We start from the raw sequence: 13,624 nt of genomic DNA on the forward strand, positions 1-13,624 counted from the left end.
TTCTTCTAAAATTTTCTCCTCTGCAAATAGAACATAATCACACCTGCTTCACAAGCTGTTGTCAGGGAAAAATTAGATAAGTTAAGCAAAATAAAGAGCTATTAAATTGTTGATTATTACGATAGATTTCAGGGAATGATCTGTTTATTTCATGTCTGGGAAAAAATAAAATTAGGCTCACTGACCATTTCAATTGATTTCTATGTCTGAGTCTAATCTTATAATTCATTTAACACATGTAAGTAGAGGGAAAAAAGCCCCTTTAAATCAAGGAAATTATAGAGAAAAGATTAACAATATAGTTGAGGTCAGAATCATATCAAATTCTGTACTTTCTAAAATCTTTATACATTTGAACTTGACTATTGTTTTGTTTTTATTTTGGGAGAAGTGGGAAATTTTACTCAGAGACTGATTTTCTCTTTGGCAGCCATTTACTTAACACAGATTTGCTGTGAGAATTATAATAATTTCACAAATCAATAGCATACAGGTTAATATCTCTTAAAAAGCCAATAGAGAAATAGCATACTCCCCCCCAAAATGACAGATTTAATCACACTATTATTCCAGGCCAGGGCAGATAAAAGCAATAAAGTCCACATTTAACAGAGGTGTATCTTTTTATATGAGTTTGGTTTCTAGGGAGAGACGGCTTGACCAATCACAAGCTGACTTCCAGCTGCCCCCAGGAAAAAAAAAGTCTCTTGTTGCTAGAGCACATTGCAAGGGAAATGAAGGTGCCTGTGTTTTTGGACAGGCTAGGCTGCCGTGAGGGTTTTCATTGCACGGCTCAGCACCCCACTGCTGACCAAACAGTCGCCTTGGCCACACCAGGAGCAAAATGCCTCAAGATCTTCGGAGAATTGTGCTCAAACCAAAACTCAGTATTATGGTCTAGGTGTTCCCTTGCCCCAGTGGCTTCTCCACATGTTTTTATCAATCAGCCCCACCAGGGCCCCTCAGAACCTGGGCTGCTGGGTGCTTATCAATGACAACAGATGTGGTGATGACATCCAAACACTACTTATTTGATTCTTCTATCAAAACAACTTTACTTCTAAAAACTTTCCTTTGTCTTTGTCATAATTAAGTGGATCAGAACAACTCCACTTAAGGCATGAACAGGTGTATTTGAAACCATATTAAAACAATACACAACAAACATCAAGTGATTGCAGCTGCGAGAAGTTTCCATATTCTGAAGGACTTAAAATGGCAGCTTCTCTTGACTACCATAAATTAATAACCATGTAGAAAATTCAGTCTGTGCTGTGTTTTGTAGACCTCACCAGGCATTGGCAAACTATGGCACACAGGTCAAAATAGCCCATCACCTACTTAAAAATTAAAAGAACAAAAATATTTTGTGAGAGTGAAAATATATGAAATTCAAATTTCAGTGTTCATAAGTAAAGTTAAATTCGAACACAGTGTAAGTCATTCATTAATGTATTGTCTATAGCTGCCTTTATGCTACAACAGCCGAATTTAGTAGTTGCTGTAGAGACTATCAGGATCATAAAGTCTAAAATTAAATATTTATTATTTAGTTCTTTACAGTTTGACAACTCTGAACTACACACCAGAAAGAAACTCATGGATATGGTGATGGGAGGAGAACTGACTCTGGGTGGTGAACACACAATGTGATATATAGATGATGTAGTACAGAATTGTACCCTTAAAACCTATGTAGTGTTGTTGACAATTGTCACCCCAATAAATTTTAATAAAAACAAGAGACTCAGGGATAAAGTGTAAATTACACTTATTAGCTCCATAATTAAACCTATAGTTATTTTAAGAAAATAGCAAGGATAATTCTTAAGTATAATAAGTATATTTTATATTTAATATAAAGAGTACGCAGCTTTCAACATGAAATATATAACTCATTTCTGAACAGTGAAATGGTACTTTGTGTGCTTTAAAACCTAGTAAAGAAAAACAAATAGTTTTATAATCAAATAGTTTATATCACACACCCAGGCAATGAGATTAGATATTACTACTATAATGGAATAGATGCCAGCTTAAGTTAAAGCCCCAAGCACAATCTTCCATAGACCTTCCTTCTGTCATCAAAAATAAAAATTCAGCATTCCCCAAAATCAAACTTTAATTCAAGTAGCATTTTATTAAACTCCGAGGACTATAAAAACCACTGATTTCAACTGCACTAGCATTTAAAAGAGATGAGAGGGATCTATTATATTTATACATTTAGCAGTGCCAATTAAATAGAGACTAACAGATAATGGCTTCTCATTTATTATTTGCCAACAAGTACTTGAGCAAAACAGTTAAAACACCAGCCAGACCACAGAGTTTTGATGAATCTATGAGTCAAAAAAAGGTTGAACAGAAACATTTAGAATTTGCTTCTTCTAAATCTCAGGCACTTTACAATTCATCAAACAAATAATGAATCATCACTATATCTTGATTTAATTTTCAAAGCTACTAAGAGGAAAATGTCCACCAATCATATAAATGTGTAAAGTAGTACATAAACTATAATGTGTAATGTTTGACCTTCATAGTTCAGATCAGTGTTCTCTAAAGGGTACCCCACAGCTCCCCCACTTCTAGTATAATGCATTGAAGTGTGAAAAAAATCATAAAAGCCTTATTTCCATTTTTAGCTAACTTTTTATTATATACACTAATATAATAATACTTATATACAGTTAATAAATGAATAAATGTACCTATAATGAGGGTATAACATGAGAATATTCTACTTACAGGTACACATAACCCAAAATCATCAAAAACTATTGATTAAAATTACTCTGGCTTGGTACTGAAGTGTATAATTAATTGCAATAATATATAGAATTTTGATATAAGCTATGATAATAGAGCTTATAGAAAATGTTTGTTTTATCTAGCACTGGATTTTGGTATCTAAAACCATTGGCCACTAGAAAGAAGCATGGCTCCTTGAAGAAATGGCTGATTCCAGACCTGGAGTGGAAAATGTAAAGGAGGAGCCTGGTACAAGAGTAAGAAAGCTATCACAAACTAGTGAGGGCATATCCAAAGGACTCAGGAGCCAAAAGAGGCTTCTACTAACCAAAAAAGTGGGACAATATGGATAATGTCCATAGGGATACTAACTGCAATAGAATTGCTTATTTAAATTCATAAGCATTGGTCACTTTTGGAGGATTCTAGAAAACTAACTTACTTGAAAACGGGTAAATAAATGAAAATAATGATGCATTTCCCATTCTTTCCTAAAACAATAATAAAGTAAAAATACTCAAGGCAGATGAAGGGAATTAAAAGGATAGGAGATAGAGTGCATAACGTAAAAATGGCCCTTTATTTTTTTTCTAACCACTGGCATAACTTCTACTCTTGTTCTCAGTATAGAAATACTCAACAAAAAGGAATATAGCATTATTTTCCCAAAGGATTTTAGAGTTTGATGCCCTGACTGGTTGATTTTGTGAAGACTAGTGATTCTGCTACCTAATTTAAAACCTCTTGGAATCTAATGTTCAGATCAATTCTTTATAGATGGTTAAAGTGAAGAAGTTTTAATAAAATTGTCTTTCTTTTCAGTGGTTAATCCTTAAGACCTGAAAAATCCTTGCGAGCTGATAATGTTTCTTTTCCTTTCTTTCTTTCTTTCTTTTTTTTTTTTTTCTTTCCCTTCCTGCCAGAGAAAATGAAGCCAAATAAATACCCTGTTCCACAGTTCCCTTCAAGGATATAAATGAGGCTGAAAGTGTCCTGGCTTCGCCTTCTAAGCTGACTAAAACCCCTATAGCCATTTGCTTATCTCAGGGGGACTGGAGAGCTCCTTTATATTAGATTTTATATGGTATATCCCCGTGTTTTAAGAACTCTCTGGGTAGCAGTAAAAAGCCTCATTCCTTAAAGTGGTACAAAGAAAATACCTGCGCATTTCCCCTTGTGTGCTTTCCTACCCTCAACACGTGAATATTTCTGCTTGTCACTTCCCGTGAGCCCTTTGTGGTGAGAACACGATATTTTAGCCACAGGACAACACAATCAGGGAAATGAGCTACAAAACATGAAATCATTTTAAAATGAAAAAGTCATTCTCTTCTTTCTCCTTTCCCATTCTGCTCATTCTGTACACCACTTGAAAGAAATAGTCTCAGTTACTTGGAATCAGAAAGCCTAATTTCATGTCTCAATTCTTCTATTTAGCAGTTGCAAATGACAAAAATCTCTGAGGCTCAATTTTCTCATCTGTACACAGAAAACCATCATCATCATCATTATAATCAAGCTTCAACATTGAAAATGAAAAAATAAACATAAAATTGCTTGTACAATAAATGTGTAGTATAAACTGTCAACATAATTATAAAAATCTCATTTAGAGAATTAAAAAGTACTAGATTTTATATATTCCACAGTATCTATGTGCTGTGTACTGTGTAAAGCAATATATATTATCACATTGAAGTTTCACCAAAACAATGTGGTTATGTGTTAGTATCCTCAGTTTACTAATCAGGAACCGAAGATTCAGAGAAGATAAGTGACTTGTCAAAAGACACACATAGGATAAGTATGCCAAGGTTAAATGTGAACCTTGATCTACCTGACTCTACAACAAGACTCTGTAACTCTTGCCTTATTTTGCATTTCTACATAGTCAAAGGGGGGAAAGTGAGAAAGAGGAGAGATTGATTTAAAATACAAAATGACATTCTTTAAAATGTAAGCAACAGATATGCTGAGAGAAATAGTACATCAAAGAAGTTTATGACTGCCTTCACGAGTATTGCTTAAGTTTGCTAAGCAAATGATTTTAATATAAATGTAATAAATTAAACTATATTATGTGCAATTCCCTTAGAAAACTCTTTGCTTGATTAAGATCTACTGAAGATATATTCTTGCCTGCTCTGCAGGGATTATTTCAAGTGCTTTAAAATCCTCATATCCCTGAAAGCCTTTTTGATACAGACATGTTAAATCCTCTTACAGTTAATCTAACTTGAATTTAGAAAAAATGGTTTTTAGAGTTTCTCCAAAAGTACCATAGGAGAAAAGCTGTTTGGCCACACCCGCATACCTAAGGGGCAAGGCTTTGCTTTCCTAGATCTCTGCTTCCTCTTCTGCTTTATCTTTCTCTCTCTCTCTCTCTCTCTCTCTCTCTCTCTCTCTCTCTCTCTCTCTCTCTCTCTCTCGTTCTCTCCCTCTCGCTCTCATTTGGATTCTGTCCCCAACAACAGCCTTTGAATTATATGTGAAGCTCATTTCATATCTGGATTTTTAGCTTAACTCCTCTGTTTCTGCTCCTTGCAAAACAGGAATTCTTAACAAGAGAGAGTCACCTTAGCATTCCTTCACCCATAAACACAAGATTCATTTTAAATATACACTGACAAAGCAGAGAACTGAGACATCATCCTACGAGTGAATAATCCTATGGCTTATTTGACATGCCTGAAATGTAAGTTAACATTTGTTGTGTTACTTCCTCTCTTCCTTCTTCAGTACATCATAGTACTGCCCTCTAAAATGGGAGGAAAGAAATGTGTATTTGTTTTCCTTGGAAGGGAAGTTACATACCAGGAATATACATCTAAAGTACTTTGTACAAACGCACAGTCTGTGCTTGGCATTGTTAGGAAGCCCTCCTAGCTTCCATTTCTCTGGCATGATAGGTTTATCCCCAGATGACTGTTGGGGAGCATTCATCTGAAACTGCCTGAGCTGATGGTGTATATGGATCCACTTCATCTGAGGATTAGTAAACACAAGTTCATTTTTCCAGATCTGGCTGAAATTCCATCGATGAAGTCTTCATTAATCATGCAAATCCATAGCACTCCTGGCATTTGTAGTCTGTATAATTCATAGAGAACAAAGAAATGTTTTTAGAATTGATATTTTTCACTTTCTTGGTTATAGAGCAATTTCCCTCTCTTTTTAGCATTAAGTAAAGAACTGAACAAAGCAATTTAATGTATGCTAATAGTACATAATCAGTAATAATTAATGTCTATTAAAATGAACCTGGTCACCAAAACAAGGCAGCCTCTATGTTAAAAATGCAGAAAAGAATGGGATGCATTTTAGGAAGATTTACATAGAAATAATTAAAATATTTTTTAAAATTTGTTTGTTTGTTTGTTTGTTTTAGCAAATTATGGATAACTGACACTCCCCGATGATGGCAGGATGCTACTACAAGTAATAATAGCGAGGAACATATATTCGGCGTTCATCCCTTGCCAGGAACCGGGCTAAGTGCTTTGTACTCCGTCTACTCAGTGCTCAATAAATGTGTTATTCTAATGTACATTTTACAGATGAGAAAACAGAGACGGTCAAGTAAATTTTTAAAAAATTTCAACTAGTATTAGTGGCATCAAGATTTGGAACACAGGCAGTTTGATTACAGAACCCATGGTTTTGAAACTCTAGCTAAACTGAATAACTCTGGCTTCATAGTAATTGTAGTATGTATCCACTTCATTTGGACAATAAAACAATAGAATCATGTAAGAAATAAGGCAGTCTGTCCTACTGACAGATTATTGTAGTCCAAAGAAATCTTACATTTAAAATATTGGCTTATAAAGACATACAGGAACATGGAAGTGAAATGGGTATTCTTTTTCCTGGAGAAATGTAAAGAATAAAGAAATTTAAAGTGTTCCTAGTAAATTAAATTACTCCAATTCAAAACTAATACATGTCTTAGTGAAAATTAAGAAAACAAGCCTAAAAACTATTGATGATATTCTTTGCAGCACATAAGATCCAGGGTCCTAAAGAGGTGAATGGAAGGAACGGTTATGGGAATGTGGAGAACAGACGGGCTTGGCCAAGTCCACCTGGAAAAGGCATGCAGTCAGTCCACTGTGACCCAGCGGGGAGTAAGTCCAGAGAATAAACAACCTGGCTCACTCTTTACTTGCCCCCTGGTCTCTTGCTTATGACTGCCTTGGTCTAACCCAACCAGAAGCCAGAGGCAAGGGAACCCATTAATGCACCCCAGGCCAGCAGTGTAGGTGGAGAGCAGGGTGAGGGTGAGAGTGAGCGTGAGAGTGGACCCAAGAGGCCAATCAAAGGAAGGTGACTAGCGGAAGTGTCATCTGTGCATGTCTTCTATTTTTCTAGAGATTTCTCCTTTATAAAGTTAAAACTATGTAGTTATATTTGAACCATTCTGGAAAATCCTCCTACATATTAAAATTTTAAATCTAAAGCAAAATCATTAAAACATGTGTAAGAAAAACCTTTGCCTAAAGAGATCATTTTATCTTTGCTTCTTTATCTATTACTTCTTTGTACTTTTTAAAGTAATTCCTATCTGCCAGATATGGTGCTGGGCATCAGAGATGACAAGACAAATAATAAGTGGTCATTGTTTTCAGGAACTCACATTGAATAGGAGAAAATAGCTCAAGAGTTAAATAACAGCAGTGACTTGATAAATTAATTCAGTTGTGTTGGGGGCCCATTCCCTGACTTACTGCATTCCTGAAAATGAGTTTTCTCCTGACCTTTGTTAGTTTTGAATCTCATAAACAATGCTTGGATAGTGGCATTTGTGGTAATAACGTATACTTATTCTGTATAGCCATATTAAAACTCGGTGCTCAGAATTCTAAAGCTTGAGCCTGTGGCATTCTCACTGCTTTGACACCTTTCTTCATCAACGTGATTTTGCAGCAGGGTTTTACTCTTCTTCCCTTCAATTTGTACTTCTAAAGCTCCCCATAGGGTTTACTGATCTTTGTAAATTCTTTGATTGAATGCAGTGTGGGAAATGAGAATGGTTATGTAATAAGAGCATGGCTCTTGTGTAATACAAAATGATTAGTCTTGGGATTTGGACTTAGGCTCCTGAGACTTACTAGCTTAAAACATCTCTCTTTTTCTGGACCAGAGGTAAATGTACAATCTTACAGAAGAATGGGCTCAAATGAAAAGCAATAAACAAATCCTCACCTACTTGTCTCAGGGAAGGAGTGCAGAGGGACTGGTCTCCTCAGGCTCCGGATGTCATCTTAGGCATTATTATTAAGGGTTTTTAGAAAAGAATCTCCTATTTGTGGGGCTAGTGATGTTTTATAATTCAGCGGTGCCCTATATGTAGTAAAACTAAATCAAGCCAAGGTCAGAGAGTTGCTGGGTAAAATGATTAGGTGAGACATTCAGGAGCAACATGAAACCAATTTTTCTCTCCAGCAAAAGTACAGTGAGAAGAGCAGTTATGTTGACGAGACAAAACTGGGTTCTAAGCTTAGCTCTTTCACTTTATTCTTTAGATGAGTTTGTTAATTTCTATTACCTTTAGTTCCATTCTTTATAAAAGAAGGATTGTGATGCTTACCTACTCAGGGTTCTAATGAGACTTACGTAAGAAGTAGCATTAAGTTTGTAAATAATGCAACATGCACTCTACACAAGGGAGCTTCTCTATATTGTTGTGATTGATGATAGTCGTTGGTGCCAGAGAGAGAGAGAGAGAGAGAGAGAGAGAGAGAGAGAGAGAGAGAGAGAGAGAGAGAGAGAGACTGCATTAACAACAATGGCACCTATGGTAAGATAATTGCAACACAGACCAGTGTACTGAGAGAGAGAGAAGCAAATTTGCTCATAGTTTATAAGAAGGCAGATTGTGAATTGTTTCCATTTCTCTCAGGTATAAAATGTAAAAGCTTATCAGAATAGAGCCTGGGGAATAACAAACGATGAGTGGCCTGCTGAGCTCCTAGGGGCAGCCTACAATCTCGTTGTAGAAACTTCTCATTTACAGATGGAGAAGCTGAAACCAAACAAGCTTCCCACCCTTACCGTGTCCCAGCCCTATCTCATTCCCAAACAATTCACAGACTTGCCCTCACCTTAAGGGAGCCAAAGTGCTGTCCTCGGAATGGGATCCGTGACACTCATGAGGGTTTTATATGCTTTTATTGAATGGAGTGCTTTGCAATTTTAATTTTTAAATAGAGTTTGGGATCCTTGGAATGCTTAAGTAAAGAGTTACTAATGATAATGTAAAAAAAAAAAAAAAAATTAAGATTTTCATTCCTAATCAGTAAAACACATTTGGACAGGCACCACTAATACAAGTATATACATTTTTGTTTTAAATATTCTTATTGAGAATCCCACATACATTGCTGCTTGGAATGTAAAATGACACAGTTACTGTGGAAAATCGTTTGGCAGTTCCTCAAATAGTTTATATAGAGTTAGCATATGATCCTGCAATTCCATTCCTAGGTATACGCCCACAAGAATTGAAACAGGTACTCAAACAAATACACACACAGGAAGATCAAAGCAGAACTATTCACAGTAGCTGAAAGGAGCCAGACACAAAAGATCACGTATTATATGATTGCATTCAGAAGAAATACCCAGAATAGATAGATCTGTAGAGAAACAATGCAGATTAGTTGTTGCCAGAAGTTGGGAGGAGGAAGAAAAAGGGAGAAAATGTTTAATGGTTGAGGAGCTTTCTTTGGAGTGACAGAAATGTCTTAAAACTAGGTAGAGGTGGTGTTTGCACAACATTGCAAATGTATTAAATGTCACTGTACCATTCATTTAAAAATGGTTAATTTTATTTTATGTGAATGTCACCCCAATAAAGTATTAAAATTTTTTAGTATACTCATTTAAATTGTATAAATATACACATTTAAATGTAAACAACATAGAAATTAAAGTGCTAATGAGTAAAAATAGGAGAAATAATTAGCAATATATATATATATATATATATATATATATATATATATATATATATATAGTACTAAGGGCTTTTACTCCCACAAAATTCTTGATTAATGATACTATTTGATACTATTTTTAAGTAGAAACATATCACTGAATGTTTTTTATAAGTAAGTTTAATCGATATTTAATTTCAATGATAGCCAAAACTAAAATAGATACCTCACAAAAATAAGTAGATCCAATGGAAAGGCATGCACCAAAATGCATTGCCTACATTTACCAAATCACAGTACCTATTTCTACAAACCCTGAATATAAGTTTTAGTACAATAAAATGTATAGTGTTATATATCATATAATGTATAATATTCATTACAACTACTATACATTATTAGATAATCTAAAACATTTTTATACATATTACATGTATTATATAAATTCAGGAAAAAATATTATATTCTGTCTCTTCTGAGTCAGTCAATAATTCTTATAAACTATGTGAAAGATGTTGCCTTTTTATATGCATACTTTTATTTATTAAGTTTATTGGAGTGATGTTGATTAATAGCATTATATAAGTTTCAAGTGTACGATTCCATAATACAATATCTGTATATTGCATTGTGTGCTCACCACTTGAACTCTAGGCACCATAAATTTGACCCTCTTTACCTTTCTTGTATTCCCCGAGCCCCTCTTCTCCTCTGGAAACAACCGTTCTGTTGTCTGTGTGTATTAGTTTGTTGTTTGTTTTGCTGGTTCATTTGTTGCTTTCTGTTTTATACCTCACATATGAGTGAAGTCATATGATTCTATTCATTTTCTGTCTGATTTATTTTGCTTAGCATAATACTCTCAAGATCCACTCATGTTGTCACAAATAGTATTATTTTATCTTTTCTTATGGCTGAATAGTATTCCATTGTATATATGTACCATATCTTTATCCAATCATCCATCAAAGGACATTTAGATTGTTTACATGTCTTGGCTACCATGTATAACGCTGCAGTGAACATAGGGGTACATACATCCTTATGAATATATGTTCAATTTTTTTTGAATAGATACCAAGAAGAGAGATTGCTGGGTCATATGCCAACTCTATTCTTTATTTTTTGAGGAAACTCCATATTGTTTTTCAAAGTGGCTACACCAATTTACATTCCCACCAGCAGTGTATGAGGGTTCCTTTTTCTCCACAGCCTCTCCAATGTTTGTTATTTCTTGTCTTATTGATAATAGCCATTCGAACAGGTGTGAGGTGGTAGCTCATTGTGGTTTGATCTGCATTTCCCTAATAGTAGCGAAGTTAAGCATCATTTCATATATGAGTTGGCCATTTGTATGTCTTCTTGGAAAAAATGTCTGTTCAGGTCCTCAGCCCATTTTTTTTCTTTGTTGTTGTTGATGTTCTTTGTTGTTGTTGATGTTGTATGAGTTCTTTATATATTTTGGATATTAACACTTTTTTAGAGATATTGTTTGCAAATATCTTCTCTATTTCAGTTGGTTGCCTTTTTGTTTTGTTGATGGTTTGTTTTGCTATGCAGAAGCTTCGTAATTTGATGTATTTCCATTCACTTATTTTTGCTTTTATTTCCCTTGCTTTTGAGGTCAAGTTCATAAAATCCTCTGTGAGACCAAAGTCCATAAGTTTAGTACTTATGTTTTCTTCTACGTATTTTATTGACTTAGGTGTTATATTTAGGTCTTTGAACCACACAGAGTTAATTTTGGTATATGGTATCAAATAGCAGTCTAGTCTCATTCTTTTGCCAAGTAGTTTTCCAATTTTCCCAACACCATTTATTGAAAAGGTTTTCTTTTCTTTGTTGTATATTTTTTGCTCCTTTATTGAAAATTAGTAGCTCTTGTACACATGGGTTTATTTCTGGGATCTCAGTTCTGTTCCATTGGTATGCGTGTCTTTTTTTCTGCCAATACCATACTATTTTGGTTATTAGAGCTTTGTAGTATAATTTGAAATCAGGGAGTGTGATACCTCCAGTTTTATTTTATTTTTATTTCTGTTTTTCTTCCTCGGGATTCTTTTGACTATTCATGGTCTTTTGTGGTTCCATACAAATTTGATTTTGTTTTTTATCTATTTCTTTAAAAAATTCCATTGGGATTTTAAGGGGATTGCATTAAATCTGTATATTGTGTTAGGTAATATGGCCATTTTAACTATGTTGATTCTTGCAATCCATGAACACAAAATATCTTTCCATTTCTTTATGGCTTTTTACATTTTTTAAAACAATGTCTTCTGGTTTTCAGTGTAAAGGTCCTTCACTTCATTTCTTAAGTTTATTCCTAGATATTTTATTTTTTGTTTTTGTAACTGCAAAGGGAATTGGATTTTTTTCTGATATTCCGTTGATGGTATATAGAAACACAAGGATATTTGTACATGTATTTGGCATTTTGTAACTACTGTATCTGTTTATTTTTTCTAATAGATTTTTGGTGGAGTCTTTAGAGTTTTCTATATAAAGAATCATGTCACCTGCAAAAAGTGACAATTTGACTTCTTCATTCCCAATTTAGATGCTTTCTGGTTTTTATTTCTTTCTCTCTATTTCTTTCTGTTGCTTGCTTGCTCTAGCTTGGGCTTCCAGTTCTATGTTAAATAACAATGCTGATAGTGGGCATCCTTGTCTTGTCCCTGATCTTGGAAGAAAAGCTTTCAGTTTTTCACCATTGAGTATGATACTACAGGAGGATTTGTCATATATGATTTGAAATCACATACATATGATTTGTCATATATATTAGTATGTTGAGGTTCTTTCCTTTTATACCCATTTTATTGAATATTTCCATCATAAATAGATGTTGTATTTTGTCAAACGCTTTTTCTGCATCTATTGATATGATCATATGATTTTTACCTTTTATTTTGTTTCTGTGGTGTATCACGTTGATCTACTTGCGTATGTTGAACCATCCTGGAATTAACCCCACTTGATCACAATGTATTATGTTTTAAACGTATTTTGTATTTTATTTGCTGTTATTTTGTTTAGGATTTTTGAATTCGTATTCATCAGAGATCTGTATTGGTCTGTAATTTTCCTTTAAGGTGTTGTCCTTGCCAGGTTTTGGCCTCAGGATAATGTTGGCCTCATAAAATGAGTTCAGAAGTATGGCCTGTTCTTCAGTTTTTGGAAGAGCTTGAGAAGGATAGATAATAAATCTTATTTAAATATTTAGTAGAATTCACTAGTAAAGCCATCTGGTTCTAGATTTTACTTTTGGAACACTTTTGATGACTGTTTCAATTTCCTTACTGTTGATTAATCTATTTAAGATTTTCCCAGTCTTCATGATTCAGTGTAGAAAGGTTATATATTTCTAAGAACTTGTCCATTTAGTTTAGGTTGTTGAATTTAGTTTTGTATAGCCTTTCATAGTGTTCTTTTGTATTTCTCTCCATTTCTATTTCTCCTCTTTCATTTCTGATTTTGTTTGAGTCTTTTCTCTTTTTTCCTTAGTGACTCTAGCCAGAGGGTTGTCAATTTTATTAATGTTTTCAAAGAACCAGCTTTTTATTGATTTAATTTTTTGCTATTGCGTTTTTCTTCTCCATTTTGTTTAATTTTGCTCTAGTTTTTATATTTCCTTCCTTTTACTGACTTTAGGCTTTGCTTATTCTTCTTTTTCTAGTCTTTTAATATGAAATGTTAAATTGTTTGAGATTTTTGTTGTTGCTTGAATTAGGCCTATAATGCTATAAAATTCCTCTTTATTACCCGTTTTTCAGTATTTCAAAAATTTTGATATGTCATATTGTCATTCTCATTTGTCTCTATGTGTCTTTTGATCTCTTATTTCTTCTTTGACTCAGTTGTTCTTTAAGGAAATTTTGTTTAATCTGCACATATCTGTGGTTTTTCCTGCTTTCTTTTTGCAGTTTATT

This window comes from Rhinolophus sinicus, chromosome 1 (genome assembly GCF_057876585.1).
Source record: "Rhinolophus sinicus isolate RSI-liver-muscle chromosome 1, RSI-T2T, whole genome shotgun sequence".
Taxonomy (NCBI): Eukaryota; Metazoa; Chordata; class Mammalia; order Chiroptera; family Rhinolophidae; genus Rhinolophus; species Rhinolophus sinicus.